Source organism: Colias philodice, chromosome 26 (genome assembly GCF_061535455.1).
Source record: "Colias philodice isolate Cphi_HAF_F1 chromosome 26, ilColPhil1 Martin Lab GWU primary, whole genome shotgun sequence".
In the NCBI taxonomy this organism is placed as follows: Eukaryota; Metazoa; Arthropoda; class Insecta; order Lepidoptera; family Pieridae; genus Colias; species Colias philodice.
Genome location: NC_143111.1, coordinates 5,394,018 through 5,419,191, shown reverse-complemented (window position 1 = coordinate 5,419,191; position 25,174 = coordinate 5,394,018). Strand labels below are relative to the sequence as shown.

The following is a 25,174-nucleotide window of genomic DNA, read 5'->3' as shown; positions in this document are numbered from 1 at the left end:
GTTGCTGTTTGCGAAATTATAGCCTACACTATGTTTATTAATAACGGTTATAGATGCCGATGGGAACAATTTTATTATATCGTATAATATAATATAAATTGTGCTTAGCTAATAATACGTACGACTTGATTGACAGGTCCCTTATAAAATAATAAAACTATCTCAGTGTACCGTGTTTTTGGTAAAACCAGTTTTAATTAGTGCGTATCTGCTAATTAAATCGATTCGTCTTCTTGTAAATAATGGATTGGCTCAATTATTTTCAAATGTAATTGAACTTAAGAGACGAAATTGGATGAAAGTTTTAGTTTAACTGTGTTTTTATTATTCTGTAAAATTACGTTTTATGATGCTGAATACAGTTTTTAAATGTCGCAATACAGATATAAAATAATTTAATGAATTGCTATTTATTATAATATACATACATAGTACATACTTACGAGAATTATAAGAAATTAATCTTAAAAAATATCTGAACATTACGCAACAAAGTCAAAATAAAGCAACCAAAAATATAATTAAACAATACATTAAAAAACTTGTTGTAATTTCCACGTACTTTTAAGTATCATTTCAACATCTTGTCACCAATAATTTGGGCATCTCCATATAAGGCATGCATATGCGACAACTATAATATAATAGAAAGTAGAGAACGTCTAAGTGTCCACAATCAACCAACATACCACAGACTCAATGGAATCATTCCAGCATTAATAGGTACCGTCAGCGTAAAAACAATGAACAAAAACTAACATGAATTATATAAACTTCGCTAGCTTTCAAAACGTTGGTTATAAAATTTATAAAGGCGGTTGAATGCGTATTTTTTGTCTCATTGATAGTAGTTTTCTTTTCAATCAATTAGTGCTGGTCTCGTAATTTTGTTTGACTTGTAATATAAAGTACAGTCACAACTTAACTAAACAAATGTAAGAATATAATTGGTCCAAACTATTGTGCGATTGTACAGAAAGTATAGTTCGATAAGTAAAACATTTTTAAAACCAATTTACGTGAGCAAATATTCCATAAATGAGCACAAAGTCCTTCAAATGTTTACAGTAACATTGTACAAAATAACGTCATGCGAACAATGTGGAAATAGACACAATATTTTGTGTTAAGACGCTTCAAAACGGTCAATGGCCATTGGACATAAGTACCGTAGAGTGCTCTTAGAGAACAAATGAATCGATTGTTTGCTATGAAAATGTTATAAAATTACATGCGACATAGATTTGTTAATTTTTGAAGTTCAAGTGTTGACAGGAATTAAATAGATATTAGATGTGATTAGCACGCCATTTTTATGATAATATTTATTCTTCAAAAAACCTAATAGTTTGAATTGTTTTCTAAAATAAAAATATGTATGTAATTAAATTTTTCAATATCATTATGAACTATGAAATATTTTTTTCCAACGCTGGTATTTATTAAAAGACTTTGTCTCTCTGTTTTGCTGTCGCTACCGCATTGTGCCTAATTACTCTACGTGAGTGATTTTTAATTTAATTGTAATACCTGATTCCGTGCAACCAACCGTAAGAAGCCACTTCGGCGGACAGATGTCAAACGACCGAGTTTTTTTTAACATGATACCGATATCTTTGTCTTCTATCCATTTTCAAACGAGTTGTTTTACGCAATGCTATTTGTACTTTGAGACACGTGTGTAGATGATTTGAAATTTTAACGTGACAGTGGTTTTCTGGTATTTGTTTTGGTAATTGGTAAAGTAGGTATATTCGTATGTTAGTTAATACCTACTTATTATATTTGGTCTTCCTTCATAATTTAAATGAAATTGTCGAAATGTCCTCCGATGGCTAAAATTCTGCTTTTTTTTGTTTAAAATTTTGGTATTTATCGATCTATTTCTATATTCTATTGTTAATTTTTGATAACATTATTTATTGTTCCCTCAATTATATCACTGAAAATCACTATTTACAGGAGTAATATTGCCACATTACATAATACCTTAGCACCTTTATTGAGTTTTTTTTTACACAGTTTCTTACAACATTGTACGCACAAGAAATTATTTCTCTTAGAAATCTTAACAAATTATCAGTGAATTAAGTACGATTATAGCATAATTATGTTCCCAGCAAATTGTTCAAGTATTTACTATTTACTCAATAAATAGTTTTTCGCAACGTAATTTCCTATTGATTGTGGACCTTTCACATAAACTATATGAGATTGCTTTCGAGTATTTGACGCGTTCTAGATATCACCACTTGACTTGTAAGTAGCCTAAAATATGCTACTAATTGCTTTCTTTAGTAAGTAAATAACCTAGTAGTCAGAAATGATCATTTATTATTTATTTGAGACCTACCTTAAAAGTATAGAGTTTGGAGATGACGGTTTAAAATTTTACTACATTTGTATAGAGCCTGTTTATTTTTTTAATGAATAATTAGTAGTATTTTCTACTATAGTATTTTCTACTTGTCAATAAGAAATCAATAAAACAAATGTGTAAATAGATAGTTATATTATTGAAGGAGCAGAGACACAACGCTAAATGTACAATTGTACATTTTATAAACAATACCTAGATAGTATCTTACGCTCGTAACAATATTGTTTATTACAAATTCCAGTAAATATTCTTGAATAACGTTAAATGAAAAATGTTACTTACATTTATTTATTTAATTGGACTAACAATTGTAACATAATACAAAGATTCCTTTCTATATTATAATTATAACTATGAACGAATTAATCGTCTATATTTCGCCTAATTGTTTACATACTTAATTTCAAAACTATGTTAATTATCCCTAATAAACCAATGTTCTCGTCCAGCCATCGAACCTTGCCCAACGTATCCAGCCGACTAGTTATTACGCAATTAGCACTCCGCATGCGCTAAGACATCCGCCTCCGTAAGCTTCCCTTACGACACGGCCGAGATTTTTCTAAACCCGTTCGCTGACTCATAATTGCTTGAGTCCTTTCTTTTGTAACAGTTTATCATTCTCCTGGGGTCAATGACCTGTATGTACCTGTAATATGACACATTGTCTTAGTAAATAGATAGAGTTAAAGTAAACATGTAAGAAACGTATGAAATCACGATTAAAATAGTTGTTTTATATATTTTATCATATATTTTAGAGCCTTCCTTGTAATAGACTAAAAAGGGATATTTCTACGAAACCCAACAACTATATCTGGAAAAACCCAAACTATAAGGAATGTACGATTAATTATAACGTTCTTTTGTCATTGGATTACTCACAAATTTCCCAGTATCTGGTAATACCCACCTGTGCCTCTTAAAATATTCATCTAATGTTGTTTGTAAGGTCATAAACTAAATTTGACCCACACTCTTGAACTCTGAATCGGACGGTAACCAATTCTAATCAATTACAATACGTTACTCTGTGGCGATTAGTCACAGATTAAAAATGTGTACGCTAAAAGACGGATAATTTTTTTACAGTTTTTCTTATTCGTTTCGATGTAAAAATATCTAAACAATATGAACATATATATGATGAGTACATTATTTTTAATGAGAGTCGTGCTTAATTAGTTCGTCTATGTAAGTAAAAAGCACTGGGGTTTGGAACTTTTAGTTTATCACATCTACATATGTACATATATTAGGTATATTATATATATAAATTATTTTAAGCGTCGTAACAACAAAAGCGAAGGCATAATATAGAGTATAGACTATAGACTATTATAGAGTTCATCTGAAGCCTCTACCTTTGTCTTTACTCTCTCGCGTAGTTCGTAGTAGGTAAGTAAGTGCCTTTTTAAAATTAATCACATTTAAAAAATATAATATCTATACCCATTGAAGAGTGTGTGGAATATGTTGTAGGTATATTTCATATAATCTGAATTGGGTGAATAACGTGTTTCAAGAAAACAAATACTTAAAAAAATGTAAATCTAATTCAATTCAACATTTTTTGCATCCATGCAACACCAATAAATAATGAATTAATAAAACACCCATTCATATTCCTGTGATGTTTTTAATTGATACAATAAATTTCATAATCTGCAGTTCATTGACCCTGCCAAATAGGCGACGAGTTGTTTACTTACTTTGTTCAAATAAATTAAAATATATCAGACAGTTTCAATTATTGCACAATCATTTTATTTCGCTAGTTGCCATTGAACTCTTAATGGTTATCAACGAGGATAATGAATAAATTAAAATTTATACTGAAAATTGTATTGGCTTCTAAATCGTGCTTTTTTTATTTGTTTGAGTTTCTTAGTGTACAATAGTACAGCTTTGTTCGCGGTTTCACTCGCGTGATGCGCGTGATAACAAGTTTAAGAGTTAGTTTTTCAAATTTCACCTGAATCTGATCAGTACCTGTAGATACGTTTATCTACAGCCTACGTCAATCTCATACATTCGTAGTCTATTCTATTGAACGCTACGCTAACAGAAAGCCACTTGTCTAGGGGGGCAGTCGTTATAATGTTAAGGCGAACATAAATCCAACTTAATAAACTCCAGATTAACTTTCATGAAATCGTAAAAAATCTACAAAATTCTCAAATAATTCATAAGCTTTATGCATCTTAATATTATTTCTATAGAGTCATTATGGTCATATACTTATGCGTATTTACTGAGCCCTTCAAACTATTCTCTTGTTCTTTTTATATCCGATATATAATTTGCAACATATTTTCATTAACATTATGTCTATTATCATCCTTGCTGTTACAAACCCAGGCCAAAGGTAAACCATTAAAATGATAACATTAGCTAAATGCCAGTAGTTACACAAAATAACTACACTTCATAATTCTAAATTAGCCGCTAAAATTGTCAAATTTCTCCAATATACGAATAAATAACAGTTTCACGTGCGTTAATATAATTTTAAGCTAGATGTTAATGGGGAATAAAGTCTATTACAATGGAGAATATCCATTTAAGCGAAGAACACGATAGCTGGTTAAGTATGGGCTGTAACAAATTCCAAATTAATAATGCTGTTAGGGAGCTTATACATTAATTTTCTTGTGTAATTTGTCAACTCTCACTTTTAGAGGAGTGTTTGAAATATGAAATACATGCTAGTGATATAGAATGAAAAACATGGAAATCAGTTAAAATCAGAGCGTTGTGTTCACAGATCACAGAAACTAAAGGGAGATATGCTTAGGGGGCGGGGCCGGTGTCGCAGCAATATGTACAAAAAAAGAACAAGCTGTAGTGGTGCTGTATACGTACGTCACTTACAATCTAGTGTGCGAACGAATAGTCGCTCTCATATTTTTATGTGATGACACGCACACAACGCGAACTATTGTTTTGATTTTGTTTACTGTAGTTGTGTGCGTAAATTTGTAATGAGACGCGGTTTCGTACTCAGCGCAAGCGATTGGCATCTCTCTAGATCTCTATGGTTGTGTTCCTTTGGTAGTTGTTCTTTTAATAAACAGATTAACAATGCAAATTTTTATAGCCAAAAACATACATGTGAAAAAGTTATTAAGTAATTCAGAAATAGAATTAATATCGATACAAATATTCTAATTTATTGTTTACTAAAACCGCGATGATATCATGCACTAACTATAAAAAGTTGAGCATCCGGAATTTCCAGTCAAATGTACAGGGAGCTTTATAATCCCGCAGTATAGGTGATGTAAAACTTAGTTCTGACGCACTAATGTGTAGTTTATCGTGATAATAGCTAAATGGGACAGCTTGTGAAATTAGGAAGAAAACTTAAGATGCAATGAACGTATTAGAATAATAAATTATGTCATTAAAAGTTGTTTTTAAAATATATATAGGCTGAAAATTTTAATTATTGTATACACTGGGAAACTAATATAAAAATTGATGGTGAACTATCCATTTGTATATAAAGAGATAAATGATAAATAATGTTATTATCTACAAATCAATCTTAATTAGAATCCGAAAAAGTTGAAAGCGCGTAACGTATTTGATACGTCAAAATTATAATAAAAGTAAGCTTTTGCCTTATACACAAATCGAATTATACCCATTTATAATCCGTTTAACGACAACGCATCAAAACAATAAATTACAATCTACGATCAAAAATATACCATTATAATACCACCTGTGTAATTCGAGCGAACACCTGTTCCGGAATAAACAACCTAATCGAAGTGAAATTCATTCGAGAAAGCATCCACTAGAATCGATAATAAATCGATATATTTGGTAGCTAATCTCATTCGATTTACGATTCGATTCGTTTCGCCCATCGATAATACGGCTCTGGAAATTAATTCTGCGTTAGGCATTCGAATTTATGTCGAATTGTTCGGAGTAGAACCATAGTAATATAACGAGATTTTTTGTGAAGGTCGCCTGTGAACGAGGAAAAGTTTGACCCGATGGTCTCTCGCTTTTGAACTACATACTTTAGTTTCGTATTTGCATTTAAGTCGGTTTCTATACGGCTTTTAAACGACCTTGGAATTATTTATTCATGCCGTATCTAAAAATGACTACGGAGAAATAATATATGGTAGAGAGTTTCTGTTATGTGGATGTCATTTAGAGTTTTATGATAATTTATTGATTTTGTTAATAACGAAATTTAAGTAAGTAATAAATAAATATATTTAAGTGTTCTCAACAGATTTTTGTTGTCGTTTGAATATGTATTGAATTTCTTTCAAAAATCTGTATAATTATATTATGAACATCTAAGTAGGTATAGTTACTCTATAAAATTATGTAAGAGAGTCAAGCTACGGATTCTGCGCGTGATCCTATAGTATCTTTAGTAGTATTGTATTAATAAAACAATGAAATAGAGAGTGTAGTTATGTGTTTTACTTTATTGCTTTGTATAATATAGAAACATTATGAAATATGATGGTTGTGATAAGACAATTGATTAAGGTGATGAATTAATTTTTATAACATTTACGGCCCTTTTCAAACCTTCGTAATTTTTATATTATTAAAGTTGTCGTGATGAAAATTCTTGACAAGAAAGTTCAATAGTAACACAATACGTCTACCGTTTTAGAAACATGATTCCATGATATTTTCTCGATAGAAAAAAAATACAAAGTTCTCATTGTTATTTTTTTATAATCTCTGGCATCTTCAAAATAACAAACGTAAAGTTACGACTTTTTGGATATTAACTATAAAATATACAACCTATACGTCTACCGATTTAGAATTTTGAAATATGCGATGGTTTTGAAATAAACAAGAAATACTTGAAATTAGCGCGCGACCAGCCAATATAGCGAGAGCCGCCCTGTACCTTCCTACCCCGATCGCTGCACGAGTCATTCCCGCTACGGCCGTCACACGGGGAACTTGTGTCGCTCGCGCAATCGTAAAAAAGGGTGACAACACGATAAGACAAAATGAGACAAATGGGGACAATAAAGAAAATAAGAAGAAGAAACATAAAGGTTGGAGAAAAAAGAATGCTTACAATTGGAACAAATTAATGAAGAAGTTGGTTTTATTTTAAATTTGATGATAATTGTATTATAGACGATGTTTGATATGTACCCCTGTTTTAAGTACATAACGAATGTGTAAGATTTTTTTCATTTATAGCATAGATAATCTTTTCAGAAATCCGGAATCCAGAAGGAAAATAAACCCACTGATTGTTCACAATGTGAACCCACTCCTTCGTAAGTACCTTTATTCAGTCAAAAATGTATGTTATCAACGTTCTACTGGTTTTATCGCATGATTCCATTTTTAGCAAAAAGCAACAAAGTGCAAAGAAATAAAAAATCATGGTGAACTTAGTGGAAGTATGGCGGACGTGATATGGAACAGGAGCTCATTGGAGTAGTATTATATTTAAAAAAAATACGAAAAAATTTCAAGAATTACATTTCTTAGTAGGTGGTAGATAAGTATGTTGTATAAAGAATTTGATGTTGATATTTATTTCATTTATACTTACTACACCTGTGCGGGAAATTGCTTAGTACTAAAACAGGTTTATATTCATATTTACATAGTAATGTGAGTTTTAATTTCGAAAAATTTTGTGTAAGTATATTAAATTGAGTTCCTGGGTGATCTGGAAACACAATTGGGCCCGGAAGATGGCGCTGCAGTCACTCCTCCTAATCACATGAACCGATTTGGATGAATATTTGTGTGCACATTTCATTGTTGTGGGATGATTGGTTGATTCGTTTTCACATTAGCTAATATTATGTATTTTTGTTGTAAACTTAATTTAATGTTTATAATACATTATTATTGGTATAAATAAGCCAGTGTTCGTCTCACATTGCTGTACCTGCCTACCTACCCTACCAGGGCCTAACTTTGTTCTGGCTATTTTATTTTGATTATTTGTAAAGAATAATTACAATTATAATAGAGTGCAAAAAATAAATACATGCGTCAATATATTTTGTGTTTTTTTTTAAAACAATTTTTCTATTTAAAAAAATATCATTCCGACCGCGGCTTTGCCCGCTTGGAATTAGGTTATATCGTGAATCCTGTTTTATCCCACAGAAGTGTTCAGTTCGGATAAAAAGTATCCTATGTGTAAATCCAGGCAATTAGCTATATTTTATCAAAATTGGTAATGTAGTCTTGACGTGATTAAGTAACAACTAACAAAAAAATATACAAATTAACATCCAAAGTTTCGCATCAGTTTTACTGTATTAGTGATATCTTCCACTCTTGACTTTGACTGAGAAGAATTAGGGTTTATAACTTCTTTCAGAAATAGTACCTTTCATTTCTGGGCATGATGTAATATCTACGTCAGCATCAAATTCTATCTAAATCAATTCAGTAGTCCGCGTTATTGATTACCATTTCATTTTTTCAGAGTAACAATATTTTTTGTTATTTTAAAGATTATTTATAACCTGTATTATTTTGTAATAAAGTAAACATTACGAAATAATAATAATTATTAATAATGTCTAAGTAGTTGTTGGAAAGAAGATTATTTGTTTATAAGCAAGAAAATAAAACCAATAAATCAACAATTGAATAAATGTATAACAATATTATAACTGTATGACGACTGATGACGACGATGAACATGTTTGTCCCGAGTCGGCCAGCGGCAGCGCGGCGAGTTTGCAAGAATGACTTCGCGCACACCCGCGTTCGCGATAGCGAGCTATTAGACTCCGCCCGCCAAGCAGTGGATTTTTTTTTGTGTATCGTCTTAACATAGGTAATGAAAAAGAGTAACCTCTCCAGAAATACTAGTTTAAGGAAATTACCAATTTTAATTTTTTATTGTGCACGTTTTGAACTTGAATTTAAGATTATCTTCAATTTGTATTTTTATTCATATCTATTAAAGTCATAAAATAGTAAAAAATACGAATTTTCGAAAGATTTTACCTATTTTTAGCACCTTATTCAAATCAATTCACTACAAATGCTCACAAGACAACAAGAACAATTACGCACACAGTTAATCTATTCAAATAACCGAACGGACTATAATACGCATTGTTCGATCAGATAAATGTAACAGTAAGGGGGTCAGACAAGCAGACAAACGTCACGGGGAGATTATGGAATCGCATCTTAGTATCGAATCTGTAACAATGCCAGCACCTGTGCAGTTGATACGAAAGATTATAGTGGATATGCGATTTTAATAATTAATAAATAAATATTTCAGTACGTTGAATTTTATAAGAATTGAGGTTTTATGTTTGTTTTTTTATTATTTAAAAGTAGAATCAATGTGGTATTAACAGTTTAGCATATAAGATATTGGTATTTTAGTTAGTCATTGTTGAAGTCGACAAAAGAAAGAGGTTTATATTGCGAACCTTTTTGTTAGTTGTTAATTTTGATAAATGCTGATATTCATAAGTGATATACCTACTATAAGCTTCTATTCTCATCACATAACTTTCATCATGGAAATATGATGATGGTTATGGTTATGTTAAAAAAAATATTCATAGCTTTTCTTTGTTTTGTGTTTCTTTTATTGGGGTGAGAGTTAAAAAGAAAATTGAAAGGTGCTAACAATCTTAGAAATCTAAATAGAAGGCATACAATGTCTACCGTATCATGACTGTTATAATCATCGTATCGCTCTCATAAAAGATTCAGAGTAAGGTCCACAAAACATAGTCGCGGCCGCTTTCAAGTAGCCAAACGACACTGTCTCAATCTTGTCTCTGGAACACTTATCATAAATCTCAATCAAGATAAACGACATTTAGGATTTTAATGGGCCCCTTCGATTTATTAATGTTTCCCAAGTCCGGTGGGGAATTTTGACGACTGCCCCGTCGAATGCTTTTGTTATCTGCGCAATGATTTTTAATTGGAATACCGCGGACTGAATTAAGGCATAAAATTCGAAATGTTTTAATTCGGATGCGTTGTGGCAAGAGTCGGTGTAAAATTGACGCATTGTAAGGCTTAATTAAAAATAATAGATTCGAATAAATTGTACGGCAATAAGAATAAATCTTCTAGAATTTAGTTAACGACTTTCCTCGAGTGTTAAAAAAACAATCTATCAGTTTGGCTATAGAATTAATCGATGTGTTTTATGAGATAATTATTTATGGCACTAGATTTTATGAGACAAGAATGTTAACTAGGAATGCGTCACCAGGTGTGACACATCGTCAGTGTTTCATAAGATTTTTACGCGAAATCTCTTGGAGCTCGGTATCCTACGATTTGAAGGACAAACACAAGCAAAATTTACTATTATTACACTGATCTTCTAAGATTTTTAACCTCCTGGTGAGAATATGACACCCTGTGTATGTGCAAATGTACTTCTACAAAAATTATACAATACTGTTTTTTTAAACATTACTTAACTTTTTCTAACCAATCCGTTTTGTATATGCTCCACACTAATTTTCTTCATTCAAAATCTTCGGAGCCCATTTTGAAAAAAAAAGTCAGTTTATTTTTATTGCATTTTTTTCCAGCGTATAATATTTAACTTTATTTCATAATTCACAAATATAACACACGCATAACAAATGATACCATTTCTACAAACAATATTTAAGTGGTAAGTTTCTAGCGGTAAATTAATGACCAGCACTTTCTATGGCGCAACTAAATCTTTTGTCAGTCGAACAAACAGTCAAACGCAAACACTTCTACTATTGTGTTTACTTGACTGTGAATAATAAATGTGGGTAACGCCTTGAGCTGAGGAATTCGTAATATTGTGTGTGTGCATTGATTGCAATGTATTGAAGTTTAGTATTAGGATTAGGATTCAGGATAGGTAGGGAATGAAATAATTACGAGATGATATTAATGAAATTTAATAAACTGATAATTTAGATATATCTTCGTTGGTGATGGTTTTGTAAATGCATTTTATGTAGCATTGCAAAATTCCTGTTTCCTTATAAACTTAAAAATGTGAATAAAGTGAACAATCTTTTTAGTCAATTTATAAACATCAAGTTCCATATCCCCTTTTCATATTCCGCTGCTTTAAAAATTTATATTAATTGATTTAGTAAAAATTATTTATTCCCATAAATAAACGATCTTTGCGGGATCTACGAAATATAAAATGCATGTTTGATGTAACAAAAAATCTTCAAAGAATCGAAGTGACCGTGGCATTTCCATAGATTCGACATCATTGTTTATCTAAAATCAATTTGCGCACTTCGTAATCCGCAATCATTATAACGTTACGTAATTCGCACTACAGAAGCGAATGTCCACAATATACTATTTCAAAAGCGATACATTGAGGGCCTTTTGTCTGCCCACTCTGTTGGACAAAGGCGTGATGTCATACTCATGTATTGTGCGCTACAGTAACGACCAACAACGATGTATAGAACTAGAAGTGAAAGCTCAATACTGAAAATCAAACACTTGTTCATTAAATTATTTGTCTTCAACGCGGAATTTCAAATATGTATAAGTTATTTATGTGTATAGTTTTTGAATAGCCGAGAAGTCGTTATATTTTTTTATGTTGCTCTATCAGATTTTGTTTTCGATTCAAAGCAATGTAAATATCGAAGATAGACTGTGATACTTTTGACTTAAAAATAAAGATGACATTGCAGTATTTTTGCATAAGTACAAGATTTATCACTTATAAATTATAATCAACAACAACTAAGTTTTATGGCGTTGTTTTAAAAACAACAATAAATTTTAAATAACATTCTAGAATCCCATTATCCTACTTTGAATTCTACAGCTTATTCAACAGATAACATATTTATGACAAGATGGCTGTAGACAGTTATTCGGTATGAATTTTATATAATCAAATATGCAAATATCATCTTAAATCAGTTAATGTGTTGTTTCGTGTGATATAATTATCTCTAAATCAACTCGATATTATTTAATTTTACATACGAATAGCATTATAATATTCATTTTGAAACTAAACGTAAATCAAAATTATCACTAAAGATCATGTTATTTGACACTTGGTATTATCACCTCGATTTATCATAAATTTTCTAATAGGTTCATTAATAATTTTTACATTCAAGTTAATAGTATTATATCCAACATTTATATATATAAATCAAGGAAACATGATTACATTGTCCTTAAATTATTATTATATAAGATTAAAATTATTAAAAAGTAATTTTTACTCATCAGTCTTTACAATGCTATAAAGTATTAACTATTAACATCACGTCATTTCATTTCTCCAACAGAAACATAGAGCAGCTATACAATTAATTCAATATAATGTCACATCTAGTCACCCTATACCCTTGATACCACACAGGCACACAGACTACAGCACATTGAATGTTTAGCGCGAAGCTATTTCGTCCTAACTCACAATGTAGTACAATGTTTATGTTCTCCACGTTTACAACATGAGGAAACCTTACAATGCCGTCCGAAATGCTTTGACAAAGTAAATTTTCACTTGCCTTTTTAGAGACCTTGGTTTGAGTCCTAGGTATCTACTTATACCTAATTATGATTGTGATTGAATTTAGGTGGGAATTTAGTTTGACTGGTTTATTTAAAACAAGTTTTCCGCGCGTTTTGTAGAAAACATAACAATTTACATAGTAATAATAACAATGACGAGGTTCAGGATCCCCCACCTCTGGCTTGCCTTTGTTGGCCGTCCAGAGTGGAGCCGCTAGAGCTATATGCTCGGGGGTGGAAGTGTCTAATGGCGTAATAGCGGGGAAACCCGCTCCGGGCCTGTGGGCCCGCGATGGTGAAACCGGTGCCGCACCTCTCTACACCCCTAGCCGCTCAGCTGATGTTGCCCCCTTGTTGCCATTTTCGGTAACCTTTTTGGGAGCCCATCGACCGAGCTGGCGAGTCACCGTCTGCCATCACTTTCAATTTTTAATATTGAAAAGGCAGACGTCCATAGTCCCCATAGACCCAACGTACCGATCCACTGAACACCTCCTTCCATAACCCAGATTTTTAATTCCCATATTTTACAATAGTCCTGCATCGGCCGGGGACTGCCCAGGGCTGTATCTCTATAGTGCAGTCATGGGCAGGCTGCGGCTGGTGTCCCACAACACATTAAAATTCTCTAAAGGGCCTCTGCGTGTTGGACCTGTGTCCCCACGTAAGCCTCCCAAAGGACCGGGTACCTTCCTTCTGGTGGTACCCGTGTATTATGGAGAGAAACATAATAATAATATTCATTTATTTGCAGACACATGAAGTCCATAGTAAATAAATTTAGGTACAAACAACCTTCCTCAAGAATCGCTCTATCTGTTATAAAAAGCCCCATCGAAAGCTGTTGTAATTTAAAAGATAGATAAGCATATAGATAAGATAGATAAGCATTCAGACACACAGACGACGGGAAGCGACTTTGTTTCAGGTATACTAAATTGTGTTTATCAATAGTTAGGGAAGAATAATCATGAAACAAGAACTATACCTATTTGATGTTAGAAACTTGTATCCGTAGATATGTAAGTGTTTTTATAACGTAGGCCGTTCTTGTGGGAAAATGTTAAAACTAGGAAAGTAAGTATTTTTGAATAATATAAAGGTGTAATATTTATTGAATTTTATTGCTTTTTGCAAAGGATGTCATTAATTAAGCGTAAACTGGCTTAATCCAAATTGAGAATATTTTTTTTACATTTTTTTTTTGGTCTCAGGAATGTCATATAATCATTATTAGCATTTTTACTATTAGCATGTTATGCAAATATATTTCAATGCATTATATCAATACAATTTTTTATAACGTACCTTAATAATATCCTAATAAATGTTTCCCTAAGCTCCTTAGTGTTTTTTAGATACTTAAATACAGCTGTTAAATGGTTATTTTTGAAAAGCTCTTGTTTTTCGAGAGAATCGTAACTGATATTTCAATTGTCACGCTCATAAGCTCTTCCTTATCGGCTCTTTTATATACCCATTTATGTATAAAAAGTATATTATAACAAGTAGTAACTATTTACTAATCTGTGGTTTATTGAATAATCTGTGGTGGTTGTAATCGCAGATCGCGCGCTTTCCGCGAAAACAGACAGAAAGTTCTAGAACATTTAGAAAAAGCGTTTGTTCGAGAACGTTCGTTTGATAGTTATCCGCATTTTCATCTCATTACATTAGAAGTTCGTACGGTTTTGAAGAAAACAGCCAGAAAGTTCTAGAACATTATAGAAAAAGCGTTTGTTCGAGAACGTTTGATAGTAATCCGCATTTCCATCTCATTAGTATCCATTGTGAGTACGCGGAAACGCCACCTGTATTCAGAAGCCATTGCAACAAACCCCTGTTTTTAGGTCTTTTAAACAATGGCTTGTTCTGCCAGTCAATTAACTACTGATTTGCCTTTTAATATGTACAAATGGATGCGGCGCCTGAAAATCTATGTGGAGTTAATTAGGTATTTATTGTGTTCAAAATAATGATGAATTTTGAATGATTCGATTAACACAATAGTAAAATAATGTATTTTGAATAATAGGAGTTACACGAAAGTAAGGTTCTGTATATCTTTTATTACAATTGTAGGTATTTGAATTTTAATATACCTACAATAATTAGTTTTCATTTAGATTAGGTTTAGATTTAGCTAAAACATAAATAGCAGAATTAAATCCTCCTCTTCAAATACGTTTAATTATAATTGTTACTGAAATTGTGCATTTTAAATAAAATTTATTGCAAAATTTGGTTTAGTTTTACAAAAGTTACAATCTAAAAATAAAAACAAAATATTCCTCTGCCATAAATAATCTAAATCAACATGTTAAAAGCTCTGGACAGTAATATATTTTAATGGGATATAAAACCTCCATTTAATAATTAAAAAGCGCAAATGTTTTTGAATAAAAATCAATTCCTGAACGGTGATCCGTATAACGTTCATCAAGAGACTATTAGTTTTACAGCCCGTGGAAAATTGCAAAATATACCAATAAATGGTGAAATTCATCTGTATCTGATATAATAAACAATCGTATACAATATTATTAATGCACAAACAAACGCAGGAATTTTGGAGCAATCTTTTCTTGGTTAGGTTGGTTACACGCGGACGAATGTCACTCTACTTATAATTTAAATATATTTTTTGTTTGTTGTTGATTCATTTCAAACTTTTGGAATTTTATTATAATTAAACCGATCGTTCATAAGTTTGAATTAAATTTGCCCATTTAGAATGAATAAAAATCTAGTCTAAATAAGTCTTCATACAAATAATAAGCGGAGCTAATATGAAAGTGTTATAAGACGTAGTAATGCCAGGGTCGTGGACGATTTCTAAGAGTACCCGCGGCCCCGGCTAACTGCGCGGCTCGACGGAACACAGTGGGGTTTTAGTCGGTAAGAATCCGACATAACCCTTGGCTCCATCCCCGGGGGCCGTGGGTATCTTTGGAAGATTTCCCCACTATAAAAAAAAAAATAAGACTTAGTAAATTCGACTATTCATTCTATTCGACAATCTCCTTGATTTCGTGGTATCTATAAGTATTCGTGATATCTCCGATATCCTCATTATCCTGTGACATATATAACCACAATAACGTTTAAATAAATGTACAATTAGAACGTATAAGTACACTTCACTATTAATAAAAAATGTTTTCTTAAACAATATATCTTAATCACAGATCTATAACAAAACGTATTCTAGCACCTCTACCTATGACATTAAAATCTATTTTCCCTTGATTACTATGTGTAAATGTGAAAATAAATGCGTATTTAATATCATTCCGTAAGACACTACTTATAAATAGTAATACTGACGCCGCAATATAAATAAAAACATACAAACAATTATTTTCTGCATACCGAGTAATAATGATGTAATAATTCATCTGCACACAATGTTTCGAAAACATGATAAATAAATGTAAGTATTAAGATATTAAATGATAATATTATGTAGCAATTCACGCTATGTTTATCTATTTACAAGATTCGTCCGCGACTTTATTCGTATTTTTTGTTGAATATAAGAAATTTCTTTGTAACATATTGGAGGTTCCGTCTTCATTATTTATGTAGGTATTTTACACAAAATAGGTAATTTTACCAAATAAATATTATAATCACAATTATTTTATATTCCTATGGATTTTCTATGATAAATTATCTTATGATTTAATATCAAAACAATACACAAAACAATAAAATTGTATTTTACACATTTTTTTCTTTTAAAACTCTTCATATAAATCTTCGAGTTCAGAAACTTGTGTACAAACTTTTATCTATTTTTACTTCATAATATTATCTCAACCCTTAATGCTAATAGGAATATTATAAATACGTCCCAAATAATAAAAAAATGAAGAATCGAGCCCAAGCAATCAGCTCTCTCCAATTGTATACCATAAGAAACCTGAATTGAAAAATAAAAACCGAACATGTAATTACATATTAAATTTACAACCGCTTAACAATAGTATCATTTTTATCGCTTCGTATGTAAAGGCCTTAAATACTTCAAACATAATAGCGACGCGCGCAACCGCCAATAATTATAATCGGGAAGCCGTGTGTAATTAGCCTAAACCCATGCCGTTGTTTTACCGTGTGTATCGAGCTTTATTAATAGTTATTACTATATCGAATCGGGAATAACTGGCAAGGGCGCATTTCTTCCAAGTTCGATTAAGAATTTAGTAGTACAATTGTTTTATTTTGATTGTTCTGTTTAACTGATTGATTGTTCTGTTGTTTGAGTTTGAGTTACATGTTTGTCATTATAATATTATGTACTAGAGGTCCGCCCTGGCTTCGCCCATGGTACATATTTCGCAATAAAAGGTAGCCTATGTCCTTTCTCGGGTATCAAGATATCTCCATACCAATTTTCATGCAAATTGATTCAGTAGTTTAGGCGTGATTGAGTAACAGACAGACAGACAGAGTTACTTTCGCATTTATAATATTAGTATGGATTGTAATATATAGATCACCATCTATTTGTATCAAAGAATTTTAAGCGTAAAAGTTTGAAAATTATAATGTGTTAAAAATTTCTAGGAAAGTATCAGATCTCACACTTTTTATTTAATAAATCTTCTATTTGGAATATAAACTGTGAGAATCAATTAGGTAAAAATAAATTTAGCCATTATACTTTAAAAATTAATTAGCCTTTCCAATAATAACTCTAATTAATTATTATAAGTACTAACCAGTCCACATGACAACCAATAAAAAATGTTGTTCAATTTAAAAATCAAAGGAAATATTAAGATAAATATTTAACACAATCGTGGGAAGGAAAGTATGTAGTTGTGTTTTTCAAACTGGTCCGTTGCCACCTGTCCGTAGGCTTTATCTAAGTCTATTTATATTAAACTAGATTCCTGACTTCTGTGCTGCAATATCCTCGTCTATAACCAACTTCTTTTTTATTTCAATCACTTTTGCTCAGTGAAAATATTGATAATCCTACTAATATTATAAATGCGAATGTTTGTGAGGATGGATGTATGTTTGTTACTCTTTCACGCAAATACTACTGAACCGATTACAATGAAATTTAGCACACATATAGAGGGTAACTTGGATTAAAACACAGGATAGGTTTATCCCGGAAATCCCAAAGGAACGGGAACTATGCGGTTTTTTTCTTGGAATACGCGGGCAAAGCCCCGGGCGGAAAGCTAGTTCGTTTATAATAATTATACCAGTTTTGAAATACTATTTTTGCATTGAAATTTATTTGTTCTAAATTAAGATTGTAAAAGTGGACCTACTTTTTTATTTTAGGCGAGTTTGGAATTTTGGACATAATTTTATTATATTTTTGGCGATTTTACGCGTTTCGCCATTAAGCTTTCTCAATCGAATTTAAATTAAGCATAATATATTTCTGTATCAAGTGTACATTATGTATGCTATTTAAAACAAATTTTAGACTATATTATATTATCATAATTTCAACATTTTAAAACATATTGTTTTATAGGATAGACACTAAGGATAGACAATAAAATGTTATATATATATAAACGACATATTATTTATAACACGAAATATTATTTATATAGTTTAACCTTTTTGTGTAACAAACATAAAATAGTCCAGTGGAAATTAACATTAAATTCGCAAAGCACGATGTAGATTTGAATTTTTGGTATGTTGTTTGGATCAGTTAGGGTGATGTAAATCCCAATTTGCAACTTCGAAAAAGTTGTGCTCGCTGCGCACCACGTGATAAACTGCGAAAATTTTGGACTTTTTTCACTTTTTGCTCTAAAAGTCATAAACTATGCGTTTCCGACAAGTATCATTCAGTACATAAATTAAGGTTATTAAATTTGCAACAATTTAAGCCGCAGCTCTCTAAACCTTATAACGACTAAACTGTGGCCATTCGAAGATGGTTCATTTTTCCCGAAATATTGAAATTTTTAGTTTTGCTCCCGTTTGAAGCAAAATATTGGCAAAAACCGCTCGTTCTATGAGAAGTTCGTATAATAAAGTTGTAGTGCATTTAATTTTCATTCATAAGAGCATAGAACAAAGTCTGTGAGACAAATATTTCACACACAATATCTGAAAAACAAAAAAGAAGGTAGAAATAGATTTTTAAAGAATTGAAACTGAGAGCATATAAAATCATAAAAAGAATAATACTTTTTCATTTGCAGGATAGGTAATTAACAAAATTACAAAATTTGGGAAAGTAGGAAAAAAGATTATACGCAAATAATAAACTGCGAAAATTTTGGACTTTTTTCACTTTTTGCTCTAAAAGTCATAAACTATGCGTTTCCGACAAGTATCATTCAGTACATAAATTAAGGTTATTAAATTTGCAACAATTTAAGTCTAATTAAAGCTCTCTAAATCTTATAGCGACTAAACTGTGGCCATTCGAAGATGGTTCATTTTTCCCGAAATATTGAAATTTTTAGTTTTGCTCCCGTTTGAAGCAAAATATTGGCAAAAACCGCTCGTTCTATGAGAAGGTCGTATAATAAAGTTGTAGTGCATTTAATTTTCTTTCATTAGAGCATAGAACAAAGTCTGTGAGACAAATAGTTCACTCACAATATCTGAAAAACAAAAAGAAGGTAGAAATAGATTTTTAAAGAATTGAAATTGAGGGCATATAAAATCATAAAAAGGATAATACTTTTTCATTTGCAGTATAGGTAATTAACAAAATTACAAAGCTAATTAAATTTGCAATAATTTAAGCCAAACCGCAGCTCTCTAAACCTTATAACAACTAAGCTGTGGCCTTTCAAAGATAGTCAGTTTTTCCCGAAAATTTCAAATTTTTAGTTTTGCTCCCGTTTGAACCAAAATATTGGCAAAAACCGCTCGTTCTATGAGAAAGTCGTATAATAAAGTTGTAGTGCATTTAATTTTCTTTCATTAGAGCATAGAACAAAGTCTGTGAGACAAATAGTTCACTCACAATATCTGAAAAACAAAAAGAAGGTAGAAATAGATTTTTAAAGAATTGAAACTGAGGGCATATAAAATCATAAAAAGGATAATACTTTTTCATTTGCAGGATAGGTAATTAACAAAATTAAATTTTCTACAACTTTATTTTATGACCTTCTCATAGAACGAGCGGTTTTGCCAATATTTTGGTTCAAACGGGAGCAAAACTAAAAATTTGAAAATTTCGGGAAAAACTGACTATCTTTGAAAGGCCACAGCTTAGTTGTTATAAGGTTTAGAGAGCTGCGGTTTGGCTTAAATTGTTGCAAATTTAATTAGCTTTGTAATTTTGTTAATTACCTATCCTGCAAATGAAAAAGTATTATCCTTTTTATGATTTTATATGCCCTCAGTTTCAATTCTTTAAAAATCTATTTCTACCTTCTTTTTGTTTTTCAGATATTGTGAGTGAACTATTTGTCTCACAGACTTTGTTCTATGCTCTAATGAAAGAAAATTAAATGCACTACAACTTTATTATACGACCTTCTCATAGAACGAGCGGTTTTTGCCAATATTTTGGTTCAAACGGGAGCAAAACTAAAAATTTCAATATTTCGGGAAAAATGAACCATCTTCGAATGGCCACAGTTTAGTCGCTATAAGATTTAGAGAGCTTTAATTAGACTTAAATTGTTGCAAATTTAATAACCTTAATTTATGTACTGAATGATACTTGTCGGAAACGCATAGTTTATGACTTTTAGAGCAAAAAGTGAAAAAAGTCCAAAATTTTCGCAGTTTATCACGTGGTGCGCAGCGAGCACAACTTTTTCGAAGTTGCAAATTGGGATTTACATCACCCTAACTGATCCAAACAACATACCAAAAATTCAAATCTACATCGTGCTTTGCGAATTTAGGGTTTTTTAGTGTCGATTTCTACTGGCCTAAAAGTACATTTGCATAGGCCAACGACTGAAGATAATAACATTCAGCGGCTAATACGTAAATTCCTTATACATATTTCCATATTTATGAAATAATATATAAATTTTACCTTAAAATAAAATTTGTATTATGTTTCCTAAGACGTCCGTAGTCCATTATGAGAGAGAGTACATCGCCTTTTCCCCGTGAAGTCGCTAGATGGTGCTAGTTTTAAGCCCGTCACGTGGTAGCGCCGCCAGCGCCGCGAGTGGTGGGAGACAAAACTCACCACAGTCCCAGCAAGCCACCAGAAATATTCTCATTGTTCGTCTCATAAATGATATGGAATGAATGGTGCAAAAATAACACCAGGAAGACCTTATCTGGACTACGGACGTCTTAGGAAACATAATACAAATTTTATTTTAAGGTAAAATTTATATATTATGTGTTCCGTTTGACGTCCGTAGTCCATTATGAGAGAGTTGTTTGATATCTCCTGGTGGCTTGATAAATAAGATGCAACAATGTGATAGAGTAATGCCCCAAAAAGCTTATATACATCCTATAAACAAAGTATATAATGTATAAAATCATGACTTTGATAATTATTGAAAATTTGTCTCAATACCATGCATAAAATACATTCATAAATATACTACAAGTATATCTTGTCAACATTTTAATCAGTATAATATGCACTTAAACCTGAGTAGGCTGAAAAATCTCGATTGTGATTACTAATGACTTCTATTTTGATTAGTATTAGATACACTACGACAATAATATAATAATAATTCCAACCTGTGGCGGAAAGACGGGGGTTCGAATCCCACCTTGTGATCGAATTTATTATATTCTTTAAAAATTCGTACGTAAATAATAATGTTTATAAACATAGCTAGATATAACTAGATATTTCTCCAAATAGATTGATGATGCTACTATAACTATGTAACATTACCCAGATTTCAAACTCGACTCTAAAAGAGCTCACTTTACCCTGCCACCTATGATAGCCGCTGTAGCTGGTCTCACCGGATGCTGTGTAGTAATAAACAGATTAGTCAGAGAACCTCTTATGGGTTGGAAAATGCGCTTGAAACTGGAATCATATTTACATAATATGTGACAATAATTTAGCTAACTTGCGGAATGCGAGGTAAACGCGTCTTCACTCTCGACCCATTGTTTTGAATTGCAATGTAAACAAGAATAAATAGAGAACACGTCCAAAAGCTAATAACAGTATAGTAGCTGCGCGTTAATAAATGCAAACAATTCTTTATTAATTTTATAAATCACATAGTTAAATAATTATTTTTATTATGCTGATTTATTTTAAAAATATCTCGATAAGAGTTTTTGAATAACCTTCCTTGCCTTCCGGATTTGTAATTTTGAAAGATTTGTTCTAGCTAAGGAAATACCCTAAGGTAATGTTTGCTTAAATGATCAGATGAAATTTTAATATAATTTTATTTTAAGACAAACCGACTGATTTTATGTATAAGAATAGTGTACTAAACCGTCAGTTATACATAATTTAGCTAAGTATTTAGCATCCTTTTATAGCCTGGTCAGTGGTCACCAGCAGTCTATGTAATTATGTATGTTTATTTTTTTAAGCTGTCCATCAAGGTGTACAACAGGTTGACCTATTCAAAATGAGCCAGACTTTCAGCTGTAGGTTCTGTATCTGCTTTGGAGCTGAACCTGTGCGTGTTTGTCAGTGAACGATTGAGAGGACTTATCCTGATAGTAGCACGCCTCTTCAGGTCTGGGTGCAAAGAGAGTTTCTTCCACTTGGGTCCTATTATAATGAACTCGAGGCAATAGAGCCGGTTGTTAAGACTGTCTTACTTGAAATAACGTAAGCTGTTTGAGCTGTGATTAAAATTTATTTGTACAATTTCCCTCTGAATGGAAATGTTTGTGTCGACTGTTCGAGCACGTTGTAGTAGGAGTTGGTGCAATTGCGCGAGAATTCGGCTTCCTAGCTGTACAGCCCTAGAAGGTTGTGAAGTGTTCAAACGTTCAAACTAATAACTCTTGTCAAAGAGATTTCGTTTTGCCTTTGAATGAAATTTTTTCTTACTACCTCGACAGTCAAGATTAGGAAAGCTATTACTGCAAACATTTCAATGACACTGGGTCCAAGGTCCTTTCATTCACTGCCAAGACTATCCTGTGAATTGGGTACGGCTGGTAGATATTATACTTGTTTTTTCACTTACTTGCTTTTAAAAGATGTTTTTGAACTAGATCTTTAACAAGAGCGGCAGTTCATTCTTCCCCGGAGGGAGACAAAGGTTTAAAAGTTTATTAGCCCTAAGAGGCGTTCCTGTAGCGCTGTGGCGTGTGTCAGTACATCCTTCCCCGGAGGGTAATAAAATTTGCAACGATGACAAACCTTGATAGGCGTTCCTATTGCTGCAGCGTGCGTAAGTGCTTCCATCCCCGGAGGGTGATGAAGGTTTCAAAATAAAAGGCCTGAGAGGCGTTCCTGTACCGCTGCAGCGTGCTGCGCCACTGCATCCATCCCCGGAGGGTGATGGAGGTTGCAAAAATAATAATAAGCCCGTGGGGCGTTCGTGTAGCGCTGCAGCGTGCTCCAGTGCATCCTTACCCGGAGGGTGATAGAGGTTGCAAAAGTAATAAGCCTGTGAGGCGTTTCTGTAGCGCTGCAGCGTGCGCCAGTGCATCCTTCCCCGGAGGGTGATGAAGGTTGCAAAGGTAATAAGCCCCGAGAGGCGTTCCCTTGGCGCTATAGCATGCGGCAGTGCATCCTTCCCCGGAGGGTGATGAAGGTTGCAAAGTTGAGAAACCCTAAGAGGTGGTATGCCTGCTTGAGGGACCAACTGCCTGCTATTAAGCCTGTTTTTAGGCACTGACACTTTCAATTTAATTTCCATCGCCAATTTCAAATTTGCTTCCATGCTCCAAACCATTCGTAGAAAATCTTAGCAACGCTCGGGTGTCAGAATAGATTCTATCGGATTGATATTCCAAAGTAGGTTAGAGACGAACTTTATTTCGAATTGAATTGAGTTGAATTGCAATTCCAAAGTCTCTGCAAGTCAATCAATTGACGATTTGTGCGGAATAATGAAACAATATAACATATGTAAATTTTTCACATTTCTTGCAAAATAAATCATTTCATTTCATTTCGTTTCAATGTGGTGTATATGCTGTTCTGGTGAACGCAAATCATTGCCCATGTAGATCACCAAGTAAAGGCCACAGTCCCTTGGTTCTTCAGCAGTCCAGTTTATGACTGTTGCAAACATTCTTTGAGCTGACGCTAGCCCGAAGGGCTGATAGTTGAAACGTTATCTTAAGTAATTGACCTTCGTTTATGATGTATTTATAATTATAATATCGATATGGTATACAATAGTGATGCAAGGATATAGGAGGCGTCGATACGTACGGGTAGTCGATAGCCTCGCAAATACAAAAATTTATGATTTTATGTTGAGTATGTCATGTCACAGTTAACAGTGGGTGTGAAATTGAAAATTACTCTGTATTTGCAGAACTTGCTTTTCTTAATTATGAAAAGGGGTGATTAACAATAGTCATGGTGTTCGTTTGACGAACCCCTGATTTTCAATAGTGACTTGAATCTTCAAAGACATAAAGTATGATGTCAGAGTTAAAGAATAAATAAGTATTATTACCTCTTAAGTGAAAACTATGGCTGGTTTTCGAATTACAAGGTATTAGAGGGTGACGAGATTAATTTGAGCTTTTATTTGTTGAAAATCTCCCCCCCCCCTTTTTTATTCTTTTGGTGTTTCTCCTGATTCTAACTTTTGTATTCATGAAATGATTTGAAACGACTTAAAAAGTCGATCTTAACGGTTATTGAATGTACTGGTAAAAACTGATTGTGACGAGTTTTAAACCAACTTATCAAATCCGCCTATCTGCATATGCTACTAATCATGTTAAAAAGTTAAAAATTCTTTCCACAGCGGGAGGAATTTTATATGACTTTAAACTTATCAATAAGCCCCTTCAAAGCATCTCTATTAATTCTTAAGTTTATTTGTATAGAGAATAGAAGTCGCATTTAAATTTAGCAGTAATTAGGCACAGAGTCGCGGACTAATTTAATGCGTCAGGCAAAAATTATTAATATATTTGTAAGAATTCGTAATAGTTTACCTATTTCTATTGTGCTTACAAGATATAGGCAACTACATTCTACTTGATTCGACTCGTATCGGATGAATTTTCTAATCTAACGAGATTAAGAATTCGTTTTTGATATTTACCCTCAATTCGGAAAAGTAAGGGACAATTCAAATACATTTAGAATGTGCGCGTAGCGAATACGATTCAAGGAGGAATACAATCAAAAGATCGAAACACGTTTCGAATCTGCTTTCAGCA

General features: G+C 32.3%; 1 protein-coding gene and 1 long non-coding RNA gene across 2 annotated transcripts in view; both read left to right on the top strand.

Moving 5' to 3' along the window:
• Positions 1 to 25,174, top strand: part of Sox102F (transcription factor Sox102F) — a 259,623-nt gene that overhangs the window by 33,656 nt on the left and 200,793 nt on the right. The gene's annotated exons all lie outside the window — the stretch shown is intronic.
• On the top strand, positions 6,920 to 9,019 carry LOC149476923 (uncharacterized). The gene is made up of 3 exons (XR_016317739.1): positions 6,920 to 7,480; positions 7,604 to 7,665; positions 7,740 to 9,019. It is a non-coding gene; the product is annotated as an uncharacterized LOC149476923 (long non-coding RNA).